At 37.8% G+C, this 20,838-nt stretch overlaps 1 pseudogene; it reads left to right on the forward strand.

Annotated features, from left to right (window-relative positions):
• The first annotated feature begins 6,987 nt into the window (after positions 1 to 6,987).
• Positions 6,988 to 7,863, forward strand: LOC142634959 (umecyanin-like; annotated as a pseudogene).
• Positions 7,864 to 20,838: the final 12,975 nt, after the last annotated feature.

A 20,838-nucleotide genomic window follows, 5' to 3' on the forward strand; every position in this document is an offset into this window, starting at 1 on the left:
AAGATGACGGAATTTTGAATGCCTTCATTGCCACTGTCAATCCTCCTGAAGGGATTGTTGAAGATGTGGATGAAGAAGAGGAATTGGTGGAATCCAAGTTTGAAAAGATGGATGATCAAGATGATATCCATACAGCCTATGAGAAACTGTACAAGCTTTCTGAGAAACATGAGAAACTCTATAGGCTAGCCACCAAGAAGCTAAGTGATGTGGAACTTAACCGTAAGGAACTTTCCACAAAGTTTGATGAAGCTAATCAAACTATTGGGGCACTGCAATTCGAGAACAATTTCTTGGCTGAGAAGATCAAGAAGCTTGAAGCGGAGCTGTTTCAAGTTAGAGCTCAATTGGAGAGGGCATCAAGTGCGAAGCTGGATGAGATGCTCAGCATTCAAAAATTTGCTTCTGATCGAACAAGATTGGGGTATGAATTCTCTTCTTCTAATATTGCTTCTGCTAGTACTACTGTTTTTGTTCCGCCTGCTAATAATATTAAAATTGATAATAATGATGTTAAAACTGATTTAGCAAGTGAGAATCTAGATAAGGGTAAATCTATCTTAGGAGCACCCCCTAAGCTTGAGAAGGTCACTAAAAACCTTAGGACAAAGAAGGCTAACTCTCAAAAGTCTAAACAGAAGAAGCAGCATCTCTGTCATCATTGTGGTATTGCCGGTCATACTCGACCAAATTGCTATAAGTGGTTAGCCACTCAACAGAGCAATGGCATGATAGCATATGGGAGCCAGAATCAGCTTCAAACCTCTCTTGCTCCTCTTGGAGATCTTTTCAAAGCTCTCATGTTCCTTTCGAACTTGAATGGTTTCAATCCTTCCCCCTCATCACCGGTTCAAGGGTTTGCTAAGAGGAAATGATCTTCCAAGGTGTGGAAGGAAAAGGGTTCCAAGTGATTTATTCACTTTTTCTCTCTCTCCCCTTCTTGTTTTTGTTTTTGCATTACTTGTGTGTTTTGCTTTAATGTTTTTAAGTCAGTCTAGTTTTATGCATTGCTTTGCTTTGTTTTGTTTAACATGTTTTTGTGTATGTGTTTTCTTTTTTTCTTTTTTCTTTTTTTTCTTTTTTTTTCAAATAAAAAAATACAAAAAATACAAAAATTGAAAAATATAAAAACAGTGTGTGTTTGTGTACATCAATTCCTGTGAACCTTAAAATAGCCTTTGAAACAGAGTTTTCTAAACTTTGTATCTCTTGTAGCTTAGATGAGCATTCTTATGCACAACTAAGCAAGTGAGCTTTGTGGCTCTTTGTTTGTGATGAGTAAGGTTAAGTGATCTCTTGAACTTAACACTCGTATCACTCTTTTTGACGAGTAGGACTGGAAAATCCTAAGAGAAAGGCATAAATAACCATCTCACCACTGTTACTCGCCAATCATGATATGACATATGTATGCTTCGGCATAGCAAAGTGCAATGTCAAAAGCTCAACATAATTGGGTATCTCTTCTCTCTTTTTTATATACCCATGCATGATTTGCTTAATAAAAAGAAAATATGCGAAGAAAATAAAGGCAAAAAGATCAAAAATGCTTTAAATATGATTGCAAGCGTGTTTTCTAGGAGATGTGGGAGTTATAGGATGTACCTCAAAGGTGATAGTCCCCATCAAATAGTTATGATTGTGTGTGAGTTAAAGTGATTTTCTCATATCTCAAATCGTCATAACATAGAGACACTTATGCAATCTTGTGATGTTTTCACACACAACACGCAACATTCTTTGCTACTCTTGATACATGTGCAGGTACAATGTGATTTGGTCATCACAAGGTTTACATGTGTTGATGTATGCTCACTAAACTGTCTTCACTTATTTTTGAAATATAAAATCGGTTAGACTTATTTAGTATGTGAGTATGTATTTTGAGATCCCTATGCTTAAAATTGCTGTTAAGAGATGATTTTGAGAGTCTAATATGTTGATTGGATCATTGGTTGAGTTGCATGCGTGATTGCATTCATGTTTGTGTTTTTCCCTTCTCGAAAAACTGTTTTGAAAAGTTGGCTCGACACCTCCTCGACACCTGGCTGTCTAATGAGCTTCTCAGCTTTTTCTTATCGCAATCTCGATAGCTTCCCGACACCTTCTGGATCGATCAAGAAACCTTCTGTCCTCTCGATAGCTTCTCGACACCTGGTGGATCGATCGAGCATCTGTTCTCGTGTCCTGTCTTGTTCCTTGATACCCTCTCGATAGCTGGATCTGTCGATGTTGTATTTCTCGACACCTACCTCGACAGATGTCTCGACACCTCTCAATACCTGTATCTGTCGGGATTTACTGAGGTTCTATATAACTGTTCTGTGCGATCCGTTTCTCACTTCTCTCAATCTCTCTCTCGATAGCACTATTTTTTCATCTTCCAAACCTCTCTCTCTCACTCCAAATTCTTTTCTCAAGGTTTCTTCAAGCTTCTTCAAGTTTTTCTTCACTTGGTAAGCTTCTTTTCCCTCATTCTCATGCATTTCATGTTTTGAAATCTAGGTTTTGGGGTTTTTGAAAAATTTTGGGGTTTTTCAAAATTGATGAGTTCTTGTTGAAATTTTGGGATGGGTCTTGTAGATTTGATCTTAAAAACTCCATGCATTGCATCTCATTCGCATTCTAACGATATTCTCATGCATTTAGATGTGTGCAAAATGTTTGTGTGCTGGTAGGATTGGATTGGGCTGAGCCCATGATGTTTTTCATATTGCATGTCCTATGTTCATGCATTCCCCATGCATACGTTCTCTCTTCAATATACTTGTTATATTTGAATTGTTTTTGGGACTTTTCTGAGTGTTTTTTTTCCCTCTCTCTGTCTGTTTACGTTAATAGTGTCTATGGCACCAAAACGTAAGTCTATTCCGACCCTGAACCCTCTTCGTTCTAGGGCCTCCCTATCTTTTAATCCTACTCCTCTTTCTGTTCGGTTCTGTGATGAGAAAGCCCATCAGGACTTCTCGGAGAACTTCTCTAAACGAGGTGCTCACTCGGAATGCCAAGTTGTTCTGGCAGACTTCGCCGACACCGACCTTCCCGATGTCTTTCACAAACGGGAATGGGAGTCACTGTGTGACGTCCCGGTCACTTGTTCTTCCGTGCTGATCCAGGAGTATTACTCCAACATGCATGGATTTGATTATTCAGTACCTCTCTTTCTCACTCGCGTTCGAGGTACGCGCATAGTCGTCACACCGAAGTTGGTATCCGATGTGCTCCAGGTACCGAGGGTTGGGCATCCTGACTACCCCGGTTGTGAGCGTCTACAAACTGTGTCCAAAGACGAGATGATTTCCGCTTTCTGTAAGCGCCCTTCTGATTGGGGTGAGCACCAGTTTACGTCATGTCAACCTTTTTCTAAAGGTCCTCGTTTCTTAAACATGGTGATGACTTTTGTCTTGCATCCTCTCTCTCACTACAACTCTATCATAGAGCCTCGTGCTCGTTTTCTGTTGTCTTTTATTAAGGATCTTACCATTGACTTTCCTTCACATTTCATCTTTTATTAAGGATACAGCTACCCATGATAAGCTCATCTTTCCTTCCGCTATCACGAGGATTTTACGCCATTTTTCTATCCCTTTTCCTATCTCCGACCCTTTTTCTGTCATGGTTGCCATAGATGCCGCTACCGTAAAACATAGTGAGGCACAGTTTAGGTCGCGTCAGATAGGTCCTGCAGCTCCTTCCTCCCGTTTTGCTCCATCCAGATCTGCTCATGCTTCATCCGCTCCCTCCTCTTCTTCGAGCGATGTGTCACTAGGAGATATCATAGCGCAACTTCAGGGCATGGATGCTCGCCTGGATACGCTCTCTACAAAGTTGTATCAGGTGAATGTTTGTGTTGGTCGCATTGCTAGGCGACAGGCGACCATGGGTGGTTTTGCTCCGGAGGTTTCTCCTCCACCACCTCTTGTGGCTTCTCCGTCTGAGGATAATGATGGTGATGACAATGATGCTTCAGATGATGATGATGATGGAGATGCTAGCTCTACCGATGAGATGTCTACTTGACACTCTACCCTTTGTCACTCGTGACAAAAAGGGGAAGTAGTTTTGGGGGTTTGAGAGTAGTCATACTTAGGGGGAGACCTTGTATATGACATTTTTGATAGGGAGAGTGTAGAGTGTTGAGTGCTGAGGGATGTAGTGAGGATACTTGTATCTTTTTTTCCTTTCTCTACTATTAGATACAGTTTTCTTCTTGTACCTAGGTCTTGTGACCATTATTACATACATTGTGCTCATTTTTGCTATATATATGATGATATATGTTTATTTCACCTATCTCTACATGTGTTGTTTCCTTTCTCTCTTTATACACATGTTTCTTTATTTGTATGCAATCTATTATTTCTGTTTCACACTAAGATGCCTTGATGAGTTTTGTTTAAAGTGTTTCAGAAATACAGGTTGTGAAAGTCTACTTGTCATAAACTCTCTTCTTGCAAAGTTTTTCAAGAGTTTGTGTTAGGATAGATTTTATTGTATTCAACATGTGAATATGAGCTGAGTGATTTATGACTTCTCTCATATGTTCATTCGTTGGTTGTGGTTTTGTCACGGATTGCCAAAGGGGGAGATTGTTAGGACATATGTGTTTCACTTGTTTAGAACATATGTCATTCATTATTTATGTAATTGGCTAATCCTTTGTCAAAACGCACTTTACTTGTAATTGGGTAGATTTAGAATGAAGTTAATGCTTCAAGAAACAAGGTTTCAAGATCAAGTGTTAAAACCATGCAAGTCTGTCCAAGAAACAAGTTTAGAAGTGCTCTTCATTAAAGCTTGACAGTGACATCTATTGAGCTTTAAGAAGCTGGTCTAGCCCCGAGGCTCGACAGCTGCTCGACAGCACCTCGACACCGATAGCTATCGAGATTTAAGAAAAATAAATTCCTAGTTCTGTTTTGATTCTAATCCGTGGATGTGTCTTTAGGCCTTCTTTTCTCCTAACCCTAGACATATAAAAGGATTATTTTAAGGGCCGTCAAAGTGTGGCAAGTTGCACAAGCATTGAGAAATCCTTGTTCATGCAAATTGTAACTTGAGACAAAGTTCTTGCCCTAGTTCATCTCTCTTGTGAAGAAGTTTATGTGTCTTTGCACCGTTGGGTTTTGTAACCAAGCATCTTCTTGATCTTCATCGTGTGGATGAATTGAAGAACTTTGCAGCCAACAAATCTTCTCTAGTTGATGATTGAAGTCGCGTACTAGGATCTGCGTAATTGGTTAGTCACGTACTTGGGAGCCGTGCATTGAAAGGAGAAACTGTCACTACAGAACAAGTCCAATTGGATATTGGGGTAAGGGTTCAACTGTAGGTTGGTAAGGTACTTGAGATTCCTTTACTTGTAACCGCTTGTTGTGATAATAGTGGAGTTTCGGGAATGGTGACATAAAATCACCCGGTGGGGTTTTTGCCGTGTAGGTTTTTCCCATTCGTAAACAAATCACCGTGTCATTTGTTTTTCTGTTGCATACTTAGTTTAATTAGTGATTTGTTTGTGCTACCACGCGCTTTGCATGTTAACTTGATTAATTAGTAACTTGGCTAATTAATCAACTTAATTCATCACAAGGGGTCAATACATTTTTGGCCTATCAATTCATAAATGTTAACATGCACTATGTAAGTTTCAGAATTTGAGAACAAGAGAGTGTACCTTGGAGCGGTGAATTTCAAAACTCAAGATCAGAAGCACTTGGGAACACTTTCAATCTTCACTCCAATTCCACTAACGCCCAAGATGTGTGGTCTCTCAATTAATTCCAAAGGGAGAATGTCAAAGTGTCTAACACTTCTTACAGCACTTCGCAATAGTGTTCTTACAATTCTCTACGAAAAATTCTGTCTATTTCTCCCTTTGTATCTAACTGATTATCTAATTGGGCTGGCATTTTGGGCCTTTCCAATTGGGCCTAAGTGTGTGGCTTGGAGTGGGACCAAAAGGGACCAATAAGACACTAGCTTCAATGGGCCTTCGGCTTTTCTGTCAACTCTTGACAAGTCTAAAGTTACCATTAACTATATTTAATATCACTATATAAATATAGTTGCACTCTAGGCCCTATCTATAAATTATATCCTAAGACTTTATTGTACATGCAATCCCTTCATAAAATATTCGTAGTAATACAAAGTCATGAAAGTAGACTGCCACTTTGTAGATTACTACATCTTAATTCCTTGAGTACCCAGTTTAATCCTTTAAGTTATTCATCATATATTTATAAAATCCAATTTCATAAACATATACTTTAGTAACTTCTTACTAATTACTAAAGTGGTCAGGCCTAACTCTCTGAATAACAAACCCATTAAACTTATCTCAAGGGAATATTTTGTATCTCCGTTAAGAGATTATGAATTCCATCTTGAGAATATATGTTCCATCAACACTAAATGTGGTTACCCAACATACTGAGGCTTTGACCGTAACTATAGATCTCACTCCTGATATATCAAAGCAACCTACACGTCATGATCAGATTCATTATCCTCTCAGGATTAAGAGTTCATGCAAATATAAGTCGTGAGTCTATTATTCAATTGACAGTCATTAGGAGAATAATAAATCTCACACCGGTCCAGTTAAATATGTTTTAACTCTTAAAACATATCAACATACCAACTAGAAATCTCCATTTCCATGATCAAGAAAAATCATCTTAGTTGATATGTTATAGTCTTCGCGGATGAAATGCTCAATTTCATCACCGACTACGAACTACATTTTGAGTTTACAAGAAACTTGTGATTTACATCTTCTGTGACTAAATCACATATATCACATACAATGCATCTCATGGACTATATGATAATGTTTCAATATTCATGTTACCATTATTTTTAGATAATAATAAAACAAATTTATTAATTACAACATTAAGTCATACATAATGTCATACATAATAACATACTTAGCATCATACAATAGGATTTAAGGGCACATATCCTAACACACACACAGCAAAAATGGCCAGCGGCATGGGTTTGTCTTGGTGTTTCATCATTGTAGTGATAACTTTACTAAAGGGTGCAACTGCTGCACAAATATATCAGGTTGGAGATAGCTTGGATTAGGAAGTTCCTCCAAATAGCTCCTATTACTCCAAATGGGCTAGCAATAAGACCTTTTACGCTGGTGACAAGCTGTGTAAGCATTTCTCAATTCCTTTTGTTAATAATGGATCTTCTCTAATATTTCCATGAAGTTTTAATCAATCATGCAAACTTTTCTTCTCAAACCACTTCAAACAAAATTTAATTAAGTCTGTATAGTTTAACCAGACATCGCAATTTCTTGCATCCTTGGTAGCCTAATTTACAAAGTCTCTAAAAGTTTTTCAAATTGTTGCAGTGAATATAATTCTAGCTTTTGATTAGAAAAATTGGTCGAAAAAATATCATCCTATTTATTGGATATATATATTTTCGGGTTATATTTACTTAGCCTTTATTGTAAAAGAAAGGAAGGTCACCCAAAAAAAAAGAGATTGATATATACATCTATTTTACTGTGATGAACAGCATTCAACTGGACTGGGTCGCATACTATTCGAATGTCACATACTGCAGCTGAATATGATAATTGTTCAAAAGATCCCGCAATAGTCATAGGTAGCCCATTTGTTCTAACACCCAACGCCAGTGAACCTCTCTATTTTTTCTACTGCACAGTCAATGACCATTGTAAACGTGGCCAGAAGTTCACTATTAATGTTCTAAAGCTAAACTCTACTACTGTTGCTGCACCTCCGAGTCCTAGCTCTGCTTTATCTTTGACTATTGATGCCTTAATTTGTTGCAGTTCTCTCCACTATGGTGACATTGGTCTTAATTTATATCTAAATGTCACCAAATTCTAATAGCAGATCTAAATTGATGTACTCCAACTTGTTTTAGTAATAAAATTCATAATAAAAATAATTGATTGTAGATCATGGATTGCGAAATTGTTGTACATATATACGTCCAATTCTAGGCAAAGTTGAACAACACTTCTATGCAAATGCCAAATATATCATTATTTATTGGAATCAATGAAGCTGTTAGTTCAGCTTAATTATTCCTCCCCGTAGGTTACCAATTGTCGGAAACAGATGGAACTGTTAAGGAAGGGACCATATCATGTACAATTAAGTTACCTACACCTTTTTCTACCCTTTATTCAAAAAAAAAGTTACTTATACACCTTTTACTATATGAACCAGCTGGCCTAACCATATGATATTAATACCAAGTCAATTAAAATTTCCTCTCAGAAAATGTGTGAAATTCAGGGTCCGTTTGGATACAGCTGAAAACTGAAAACTGAAAACACTGTAGCAAAATAATTTTTAAATGTATAAATAATACCGTAGGACCCACTTTTAATTAAAAAATTGCTAAAAAATACGTGAACAATGCGCGCACAGTACGTGAACAGTGCACGCACTGTTCACGCACAGTGACTTTTGTCTCCTAAATGACAGATGCGGGCAGTTGAAAAAAAAAAAAAAAAGAAGGGAAAATTCCGAACGCTGGACGCGTTCAGCGTTACCCAAACATACGCTCAATGTTTGTAGTTTCTACAAAATGAAATATAGGGGCGGATGTAACTTGTAAGCAAGTAAATCAAGGAAATGGATTGTGAAAACCACAATTATGCGTTCTTTAAAAGGTTGCTGCTCGTAGGTATCCAAAAGGCATACAAAAAAAGCTTCCTTGATCAATTAAATGTATGAAGAGTACCGCAATAACAACTACAACATGTGCTAAATATGCAACAGCATTCCAAGGATGCCCCCAGACAGAAACTTACCTTGGTGGTGAAATGCTAGCTAGAAACCTGGGACTTAAAATTCCGTGCTAAAGAGCATAGAGGTTGAACTCTTCAGATCAGTATTGAAATGATTAATTTAAACTTCTTTTAGATGGCTTTGGTTGAAATTTTCTATCGGTGACAACAGTCAGATTGTTAATGTTATTTCAACTTTTAAGGTATAGGTACTTAAATAAAACTACCATCATTCATTGTACCCAATTGAGCTGAGCATAAAAATGAATATTGTTACGTTAATAGTTTGTAAGTTGACAAACCGTGTAAAAAGTTGAGTCTAGAACATATTTTGAAGTCTATTTGATGTCTAAGACTTATGCCAAGAACAGTTCAAGAAGAAGGAAGTTCCTGGAATCTCAAACACAGCTTAATGCATGTAGATCAACTGAGACAAGCTCAATAAATATCTCCATACATGACTATCAATTGAATTCGTGGATCCAAAATCAAGTTTAGGCGTTATGTCATCCAATCTATTGTAATTTGTGTCCTACTTGCTAGAATATATAAGGACGACTAAATAAGGTTTCGAGAGTTGGGTTTATGTACGCCTCGGGTTTGGTAACCAAGTTCTCTCTCACTGCTAACCAAAGAAAATCTAAAGATCGATGATCAAGCTAAAGTTACCGCACAATCACAACTCAGACTTCTTGCTATGGAAACCTTAAAGGCGGTTCTTGAAGTCACGGAAGGAGCGTTCGTCTTATCAAAGTTTGTTGTAGAAGAGTTCAAGAATTTGGAACTATGTATAGTTGCGTTAGTAAGTATCTACTGGAAATAGCTATAGATTTAGGGTTGATTCTTCTATATAAACTTCGATTTTATTTAGTGAATCCATTTCCTTAAGAGTTGGCATACCCCTAGAAAATTTTGCCCTCTAGGGTTTTCTCTTTGTAACTATATTGCTATCTTCTTTACTTTCCACATTGTGTTTGTTTCACAATATTGGTTTGAATTAACCAAAATTGAATTGGAAGGAATAACTGGTTAATTAAAACTCAACATTAGTTACATGTTTACAATCAAGGTCTAAATTTCCTAACAACTGGTGTCAAAGCAAGTTAATTCTAATTTGGATTTCTCTACTTTGAGTTGATTCTTGACCCCCCATTGTCATGGATGAAATCAAGTGTCTTAATCTACATGACCATGTTGAATCAAGCATGGATGATGACATTTAAGAATCCTATAATAAGCTGTACAAGAGTGTAATAAATATTTTAAAAGCTCCAAAATATTGAAGGCTAAACTTGAGGAATCCAACAAGTTAGTTAACAAATACAAGAAAATTGCTGAAAAGACCAAGAAGTTAATTCTAAAGAGACTAACAAGTTGGTACATGATATTAAGGTTGAAAATCAATTCCTTAAAGCTAAGGTTAAGGGCTTGAAAGAAGAACTAGCTGAGTTTAAAGCCAAATTAGAAAATGTATCTAATGCCTAGCCTATTGTAGAGCTCGATACTGCTAATTCTATGCTCGCCAAACTTATTTTCCTCCATTTAAAAGGAATCATAATTTTCTTTTTTTATGAAAAAGAAATCATAATTAAAGAAGAGAAAAATGCTTATTTTGCTACGATAGACAAGATTAAAACATATGTGAATGAATCTTAAGTTGTAAAACTTTTGATCTTGTACCCACATGTCATCACTGGGCCAAAATGAGCAAATGCCCATTTCACACAAAAAATTTAGCATTTTGCCCTCCTTCCCAAACTAATTAGGGAAATTTCCTTCTTTTGAAACTTGATTTTCTCAAAATCGAGTTTCAGTGTAAAACTCGATTTGTATAAAATCGAGTATGGGGCGATCAAACTTTTAAAAAAAAAAAATTGCATGGAACTCGAATTCCACGACGCTATAGGGCTTTAAAACGGCGCTATAGTAGAGTTTTATTTCATCCATGCAAAATTTTTTTTTTAAGTTTGATCACTCCATACCTATAGCTTTCAGTAAGCCTTATAGTGGCGTTTTTAATAGACCTCAAGTTTATCATGCAAGTTTTTTTTTTAAGTTTGATCGCCCTATACCTATAGCTGCGTTCAGAGAACCCTATAGCGACGTTTTTGCATGGAACTTGAGCTCCTTGAACTCAAGTTCCATGCAACTTTTTTTTTTTTAAGTTTGATCATATAGCTGCATTCAGGGAGATAGCAGCGTTTTAAAGCCCTAGAGCGGTGTTTTTACATGAAACTCAAGCTCCATGAACTCGAGTTCCAAGCAAAATTTTTTTTTTTTTTTTAAGTTTGATCTCCCCATACTCGATTTTCTACAAATCGAGTTTTACATTGAAACTCAATTTTGAGAAAATCAAGTTTCAAAAGAGGGGGATTTCTCTAATTAGTTTGGAAAATGGGCAAAATGCTAGATTTTTTTTTTATGAAATGGGCAAAAGCCCATTTTCCCCGTCATCACTGTGGTTGTTGTTTGTCTTATTAGACCAAATTGTTCTAAACTTAGGTCTTAGTCTGTTATCATGTCTAAACCAGCCTAGTAACTCTAAGGCTACTCATGGTTTTCAAAATCGTAATGTTTCATGACACATTTGTTCAAATTGTTTCAAGCTATATCCTCATAAGCAAGTGTAAAATCTATCACAAGATCATATACCTTTACTTATTAAAAATTTTGAGCTTTTGAACTCAATTTTAGGGAAATGAAAATTCCTCTAGGTCATTCTATAGATGTTCTGGGACCCATACCTCTTCATCTTCATATTCAAAGAATCATACCGTGTGGGTGAGGAAGGATCACAGATCTGAGTGTTTTTGTTATGTCCTCTGCTCGAGTTCTTCCAAATCTAGAGTAGGACATTCTTTTCTTGACTATTTGGCTGCACGTCTTGTATATCATTCATCCAAGGAGTCATCTGTACACTATGGCATGTTCTCATGCATTACTTTTGCTTTCTTTTCTTCTTCTTTTTTTTTCTTTTTTTTCCTTTTCATTTTCATATTGTGTGCTTTTTTGTTGGTCAAGAATATATAAATGAGTATGTGTGTATATATATATATATATATATATATGAAAATCTAAAAAATAGCGTGTATGTGTGAAACTTTAGTTGGCCATAAAACACTATTTTTGTGTCCGTGTACAACTTTCTTTTTTAATATAACTTTTTAAAATCCTTTTTTCTTTTACTAAATACAACTTTTTTAATAACCCATTCTTGAGAGCTAAATAATAAGTTGTACCAAACAGACATAGATCCTCTTCTTCTTCAATCATAAACGCACTTGAGCCTTTTGCCACAATAATGGTCAGTTTGGACCAGGTAAGTAGTGTTGTTTTAGTGGGGTCTTTTATCCTTTTGTCTCGATAAATAAGCCAATGGATTAGGACACAATTTTTTTATCTCATAGTCTTAGTCTACAATACATATTTTGAGTTCATAAACTCTAGATACTCAATAGACTTGCTCACTGTTTAACTTGTGATTCAATTTAAGAGAGACTATAGTTTACGTACGTAACATGTAAGGACAGAGCCCGGGGGTGAACAGGGGTAATTCCCACCTTGTCCTACCATAATTTCTAAAACCTTTTGTTCAATCAATTTTCCATTATCCATATTAAAATTTCATTTTTTTTTTTTATGGATTTCCTTTATATATATTTTTTAGATATAATATAACTAAATAATTAATAGACTATTTCCTTTTAGTATAAAACTTCCTTGAAAAAAGAAAAGGAAAATCATTCTTATTTTATCAATGTCTTTTTAAGATTCAAAAACTATAGAAGAAAAACGAAGATTAAAAAATATATATATAAAAAAGAGACAAAAAATATTTTTTACATTTCCAAAAGTGATACAAATCCTAAAAGTAGCTCAAAAACTTAATACAATAATAATTTATTGTCTTCTTCAAAATATGTCTAAGTAATAAAATGTAAAAAATAATTACATAATAAACTCCATTATTTAATAATGTTTTTAACTTAAATTCTAAACTTTTAAGTGCATATATCTTTTTTTTTATTGTTTTTAAAATGTTATAATTTGATCGGGTCTATTTATCAATATATCAAAATCAACATGATTTGTACTAGAAATTTGTCAAGCTACGAAAAATCATCATGTGAATCATATGTGGAATTTTGACTTCAAAAAGAGTTTCCCAAAGTGGATTATTTATGTGTAAAAAAATCTTAACAAATATATACATCATTTGTGGTTCTTCTTACTTTAAAATATCATTAAGTATTCATGTAAGTAGTTTTATTTAGAGCAATCGCACTAGTGATTGCAAAATAAAAAAAGTAGTAAGTTTTACATATTTTTGTTCAAAAACTATTCACATCAGTCTCTCTATATGTTAGGGACATATTTTATGTAATTGGCAAATCCTTTGATAAAATGCATTTTACTTGTAATTGGGTAGATCTAGGATAAGTTTAGGACTTCTAGAAACAATTATTCAAGTCAAGTATTAAAGCCATTAAGATTGGATCAAGAAACAAGTAAAGAAAAGTTGTTCCTTAATTCTCAACAACAATCTCGACCAAAAGGACTTCTATCGAGATTTAAAGTCGAAACTCAACACAAGCTCGACACAAGCTGTTTCTGTCGAGACTTACAAAATCAGAATTTCTAGATCTGATTTTCGGGCCAAGCTTATGTATTTGCGTAGAGTTTTTTTTTTCCCACAACCCTAGACATATATAAGACTTATTTTAAAGGCCGTCACACAAGAGAATACATGTAGAAAGTGCCCTAGTTCATTATTCTCTCTAAAGAAGTCACTGCATCTTTACGCCAAGGGTTTTGTGACTAAGGAGCTTCTTGATCTTCATCGTTGATGAATCGAAGAACTTTGCAGCTAACAACCTATTCAAGTTGTTGGAGTTAGTCACGTATTGGAATTCGTGCACATTGGTTAATCACGTACTGGGATTCGTGCATCAAGGGAAAGATTGTCGCTACAATACAAGTCCAATTGGGTATTGGGGTAAGGGTTCAACTATAGGTTGGTATTTTGGGATAAGCCAAAGGGCTTGGTAAGATTTCTTATACTTGTAACCGCTTGTGATTGATAATAGTGAATTTTTGGGAGTGGTAACCTTAAAATCACCCGGTGGGGTATTGCCTCGGTAGTTTTCCCCATTCGTAAACAAATCACATATGTCAAATTTATTTTTCGCTGCATTTAGATAATTTGGTGATTTGTTTGTGCAGTCACGCTATTGCATGAAATTTGATCTAATTAATTAACTTGGGTAATTAATTATGTAAAGTTGTAATTTACAACTATTTTGTGTTGGCTTCAATTTCGTGCCAAATTTTATTGTAATTTTGTTCAATCTTTTGTACCTTGTATTTTATGTGGGATTTATTTATAAGGGTTATGTGTGAGAGAGAGAGAGTGTGTGTGTGTGTGTGAAGACTCAAGGCATCTATTGAAGACAAAAGGAGTTTTCGTGGGTAGCTTGCGACTAGCCATCCCGCAAAGTGATGCATGTGTCTAGCACATGACTGGAATATGAAGAGTTATGACAGATGGTGACAGCTGGTTTTTGCAAGTGTCTTGCGGGTAAGGCATTCCCGCGAGATACCCGTGAAACAGTTTGTTTTGCTATTTTGTTGTATTTGCTCCACTACATCCTCATACATGCTATATATACATTCATTACCCACATATTGAGTAGAGAGTTTTCAGAGAAAAAATCCTAGCCTCAAACCCTTGAGAGTGTGAGATTGTCATACCCACAATTCTCTACACCATCCATTGTGGTTTTTCTCCACTCCTACCTCTCCATTTCCAAATCCTTGAGAGGTTGATAGCCCAAACACTTACCACACACATACTAAGTGTCCAGTGAAGTTTTGGTGCTGCTAGGAAGTATTGGAAGAAGCCAAACTTTGGCAGATGCAATCGGGCGCATTGCGGGATCCGGAAAGCTAGACAAGACACAGTTCTGAGAAGCCTTGTTGGAGTAGGAGCTTGGAGAGCTTAGGTGCACTAGGTAGATTAGGCTTGGAGGGTTTCTTGCTATTCGTATATCCCAACTTATTGTCTAGTGGATCGATTTACCGCTTGGAGGGCGGCGGAGAGGTTTTTCGCCAAGTTCTTCGGTTTTCTCTTCGATAACACATCAGCGTGTTATCTTGTATTTGCATCTCTCTTCCCTAATCTTTTAGCTTTCATTTTACTGCTGTGATTTGTTGAATATGGCTTAGAGTAGTTGTATTCTTTGTTCGTTCGCATTTACTCTATTCCGCACTTAGTCTAAGTTAGAGTAAAATCAACCGAGCCGTAATTTATTAATTTGGAGTCTAAACAGCTCTTATGTTTTTAACACAAATTCGAGCTTTCAAATTAATTAATTGCAAGAAGTCAATTCATTTTAACCCAATAAGTGGTATCAGAGCAAGCACACTCTGATTAGGTTTTAATCTTTGTTGTGTAATCCATTAACCCCTGTTTGTCATGGATAGAAGACAATCTCTTATTATACCTCATTTGTTTGATGGCACTAACTATGCATACTGGAAAGTACACATGAGAGTTTTCTTGCAATCTTTAGATGAAAAGGTCTAGCAAGTTATGGAAATTGGCTGGGTGAAGCCAAAGGAAGCACCGGCTGATTAGGATGAGGCCAAGATCAAAGCGGCAAACTTCAACAGTAGAGTATTGAATGCCCTATTTAGGGCAGTGACCAATGAGGAGTTCAAGAAAATATCATCAACTGAAATTACAAAGGAAGCATGGATCATCCTCCAAACAACCTATGAAGGAACTAAGGCTGTCAAGGATTTAAAGCTTTACAGGCTCACGACTAGCTTTGAGGAGATAAAGATGGAGGAGGATGAGACGTTTGATGAGTTCTATGCCAAGCTAAAGGACATAGTGAACTTAGCATTCAATCTTGGTGATCATATTCCCAAGCCAAAGATTGTGAGAAAGGTGCTCAGATCTCTCCTTAAGAGATTTTATGCCAAGATAACAACAATTGAAGAATGAAAGGACATTGACACCATTCCTTTGACAGAGCTAATTGGCAACTTGCAAACCTATGAATTGGGTTTGACTAGACTTGGAAAAAGAACCAAAAGTAAGAATATGGCACTGAAGTCCAAAAGTAATGAGACTGATGAGTCTTCAGATGATGAAGATTCCAAGATGAAGTCCTACATCACTAAGCAGTTCAAAAAGTTCATGAAAAATGCCAATGGGAAAAGTTTTGACATAGACCGTAAGTAATCTAGTTCTTCTCAATTTAAAAGTCAAGACAGAGGGAAGAAGGATGCTAAGGATGGTGGTCAGTATACTATTTCCTCCGGACCAAAGTGTTTCGGATGTCAAGGTTTTGGACACAAGAAACAAGAATGTCCAACATATCTCAAGTATTGGGAAAAACAAGGCTCTTGTTGCAACCTTGAATGATACTGAGCCTAAGACTTAGTCAGATGACAGTGATGACAAAGGAAATTTGAGTGCTTTCACTGCCATAGTGGATCCTACTAAGGGGATTGTAAAAGTAGTGGATGAAGAAGAGGACTTAGTGGAATCCAAGTTCAAGAAGATGGACGAACAGGATGACATCCATACAGCCTATGCAAAGTTATACAAGGTGATGATGCAAGGAAAATCAGTAGGCTAGATGCTCCGGATTTGAAAGGACCACTCGCTCTCTAATGGCCTGAAAAACAAAGGAAAACGATCAAAGGTGACCGGGATCGCCGACCAAGAACCCTCCGATGGTAAAGTCAGTTTTCTCTCTATATCTTTGGAGTTCCAATTTCTTGGGAAAATGTTCAACGTACCTTCCATTGGTCTGAATGGCTGTTTATATAGTGTCCTGGGGGCAGTTATTGAAATTGTAACCTCCCCTAGATTTCAGGAGGTCTGGGGTTCTTGGATAACTCCCATAACCACCTGATAGTTGCATTTTCTCACACAACGGTCATCGGAAGTTATGCGTGTATTACGGAATGGTGAAGTGTATTTTAGTAATTCAAGTGTACATTTTCGTCCAGGGGTCGTCGTGTGGACGAGTCTAGTTAGGACGAGGTGGTCGTCTTCTTAGGACGAGAGACGTGGGTTTGACTTCGTCCATGGACAGCTATGGCGTTAGCTCCTGCCTTGATGCTTTCTTCTGGACGGCTACTGGTGTGAATGACCGTGGACGATCTGGAGTACTTCATTCCTCATCAGTTGCCCCTCGTCCAGGGTCATGCAGTGTATCACCAGATTTAAGGACGAGTTTTTTTTTTTTTTTTTTTTTGCGTACCACGTGTCATACTTTCATCGGCGGTTGGCCGCGTCGATTCATTCCTTCGAGGTAGGCGCCATGTGTCATTTTTTTATTGGTCTCGTCGTTGTGGATATCGGGACTTTTCTACCTATAAATAGTGGTTTCCCTCTCGTGCCCCTCTCACTTTTTCATATTTTCTGTTTTGACATCCTCGTCCATCGCCTCGTCTAGGAGTATTCTCAGCGTCCTTAGTGTCTTCTGTCTAGAGCCAGGTCTTCTCTTTACTTCAACTCTCAAACTTTCTTTTTTAAGTGTTAGGACGTCCTAAATGGCTTCCTGTTTGTCTAGCGACAATGTAGTCAAAGCTATAGACGAGTATCACGATTCTTCTAGTTTTGATACTTCCAGTAACAATAGCAGTAGTAGTGGTCACACAACAGAGGAATATACCTCTGGCGTCCCAGGAATTCCCATCGAGACCTTACAAGAAAATGTTAGGACGAGGGCAGCTTTTGAGGCTGACACCTCGACGAGCTTCCTGCCGTCCTCCCCTTTGGATGAAGAGGAAACTGTATATAGTTGTGCTATAGAGGTTCCTTCTAGGACGGACGAGAGGAGGTTAGATGCTCTTAGGAGTTGGTTCCAAATTCCTGACGACCTAAATCCTAGGTTAGCTGTCTGAGGTGAATGGTGTTGCCAGCCTCGTTTTGGAATAGGCGTTTACGAAGCTTACTTGTTAGGGGGGCTCAGACTTCCTTTGAATGCCTTTGCTAGGGAATTACTTACTAGGCTAGGCTTGGGAGTGTGTCAGCTTAACCCCAACGCATGGAGACTAATTGTCTCTATGCAAGTCTTATGCAGGGAGGTATTTGACGGGAACCGTCCTATCACCGTGGACGAGTTCCTGTACTGTTATAAACCCTCCGAGATAAGTCAATCTCTAGGCTTCTATCAGTTTACAGCTAAGGGCAATGACTATAGATTGATTAAGTCCTTGCCCTCGTCTGAGAGAAACTGGAAGATAGAATTGTCTTTGGTTTCTGGGCGGGGCAGCCTATTGAGGTTGGTAGAGATTCATTTGCTCCTTATACTGGAGATTTAGGGAACCTTCGTCCAGAAGGTATGTTATGTTTTTTCCTTCATTTTTTTTTTATTTGTTTTGTCATACTTTATCTTTGAGTAGTGGTCTAACCTTAATTTCCCTCTTCCTTTTCCAGCTGTTGGACGTCCTTCTTTGAGCAAGTTCCACCGTGATCGCGTCCACAGGGCTCGTCTACATTCCGAGAGAGACTTTCATTCGTTGGTGACCCTTCAGCGTCTACACAAGTGGGGACTTGTCCCCGAACCTTCTGTCGAAGCTTTAGCACACGAACAAACCATCCGTAGACATGAGTGTTTCTCTTAAAGATATATGTATTTTTCATTTTTATTTTATTATTATTACTTATTTGTATGTATATGTGTTCACGTGTTCTTTTTTTTTTTTTTTTATAGGAATGGCAACCATGAAGAGGAATAAAGGAAAGGAGGTGGTCGACGAGGCGGCGAGACCTGAAGCTCAAACTCAGCCTCGTCCTGGTGCTAGAGACAAGAGGAAAAGCTTGTCCAAGCACTTAGACTTGGCTAGCCTACCCAGTCGTCGAGGAAAGAAGGCCAAGCATGGGTCGTCCAGGCCCGAAACTGCTAGGCCTGATCCTCCTTCCTCCCAATCGTCCGTCCCAGTCGTCGACATCGACTCGTCTACGCCTGTCAGCATCACTCCGTCCAAGTCCCCTGCCCTTGATTCGTCCTAGCCTCCTCAAAGGATTTCTACAAATTTGCTGGAGAACGAGGATTTGGCTTGGGAATGATTCTAAGAGGTTGTGAAAGGCGAGGACGTGGCTGCGTGCTATGACATGTCTTTGAAGGAGTTCGAGCACTCCGGCGTCCACGATCTTTTTAAGGTAACCATTTTTGCCTCATCTTGGTTTGGCCATGTTATCCAACGTTATTTTTATCTCTTTAACCCTCTTATCTTCCATGTAGGCAATGTCAAAGTTCATAGCTGCGTCCAAGCAGGCCATAGAGACGGACAGGACGAGGATCCTTCTAGAGAAAAGAATAGAAGAGATAAAAAACGACTACAGGACTTGGGCCGAGGTGGCAAACAAGGCCAAGGACGACGCTGAGGAGTTAAAGGCTTTGGTGGGGGAGCTGAAATCCAACGCTGCCAGGAAGGACGACTGTCTCGACCTTCTTCAAAATAAGAATGATGAGCTAAGTCTCCTTCTCAAGAAAGCTAAGGACGAGGCTGTGGAGGAGTTCAAGGCGTTGAAAGAGTTTACTGACCTGCTGGACATTAACTATGCAGCAGGGTTCGAGGATTTTAGGATGGATGCTATAGACAACTTTCCTGGAGTTGACTTTAGCTCCATTAAACTTAATCTTGGTGCTGCTACAAGTTCCCTTCTCCAAATAGGTTTAAACGACGTTAATATTGAGGACAACGCCTCCACCAAACCAGCCCAGGATGACCGCAACGTTGACGCTCCCCCTTCTTGACAATTTTTAAATTAGTGTTGTAGTTCATATTGTTTTTCTTTTGGTCCGCTATTTTCGGACCTCTCTTTTTTTTTCTTAAAATGTATTAGAGTACAATTACCTCGTCCAGAGTGTTCTGGACTAGTTTATTGACAATTACCTTTTTAAGGCGTATTTTATAAGGGTTTTTGGACAGTGGTCGTCTACCCTCTTTAATTCTTAATGAATATCTGTTTTCATCTATCATCGTTGTTTCATAGACGAGATTATACATTGTTTTCACCATTTATGCTAGTTTTTTTTTAAACAATGTTCTAAGTGTTGAATGATCGTCTACGTGATTTCTTTATGGACGACCCACTTAGGACGATAATGACGACTGCATTACTTTTGCTTGTCCTTTAGGCAATTATTACTCGTCTTCTCACAAGGAGTTCATAATGTTTGTTTTACTCGTCTTGACTCGCTGCTTGTCTTTAGAATGCTATGCCTTAATGCCTCCTTTCTTTCTTAGACGAGTGGGCCTTGGCCTTTTCTTTTTGCTTTATACTCATTTAAAGGAAATCTTGGACGAGCATGCCTGAGCTTTTTCTCTTTGCTTTATCCTTATTTCAAGGAATGCTTGAACGAGTATGCCTTAGCTTATTTCTCTTTGCTTTATCCTTATTTAAAGGAAAGCCTTGGACGAGTATGCCTTAGCTTATTTCTCTTTGCTTTATCCTTATTTAAAGGAAAGCCTTGGACGAGTGTTTCTGCGTCCAAAGATTTCTATTCGTCTTAGGCTTTTGCCCCTTCTGTGGGTATTATTATGGAAACTAGATCTATGCATCAAATACATAAAAAATCCAAACCATATTATTACATGAACATTGTTCACAAGCGTGGCACATGCTTATAAGCTAGTGCCTTATTAAAATACTTAAGAAAAATAAATAACCTCGTCTTTCATAAGCTGGTCTGTAAGTGGTGCAAAAGTTTAAGAACCAGTGCACTTTTTATTCATAACACACCATAATAGTAGTAAGAACACAACAGTAAATATAAGCGAACACGCTAATCATAGCTGTAACTTTGCCACTGACTTCCCTCGTCCCTGCTTATCACTGATAGTACCTCCTCAGATGTTCCACGTTCCAGGGATGCTCTAACTTCCACCCATCCAAAGCTTACAGGTAGTAAGACCCCTGCCTCTTGCAGTTGATTACCCTGTAGGGTCCTTCCTAATTGGGTCCCAATTTTCCATGAGCTGGGTTCCTGGTCGCCAAGGAGACTCTTTTGAGGACA

Source organism: Castanea sativa, chromosome 1 (assembly GCF_040712315.1).
Source record: "Castanea sativa cultivar Marrone di Chiusa Pesio chromosome 1, ASM4071231v1".
NCBI lineage: Eukaryota > Viridiplantae > Streptophyta > Magnoliopsida > Fagales > Fagaceae > Castanea > Castanea sativa.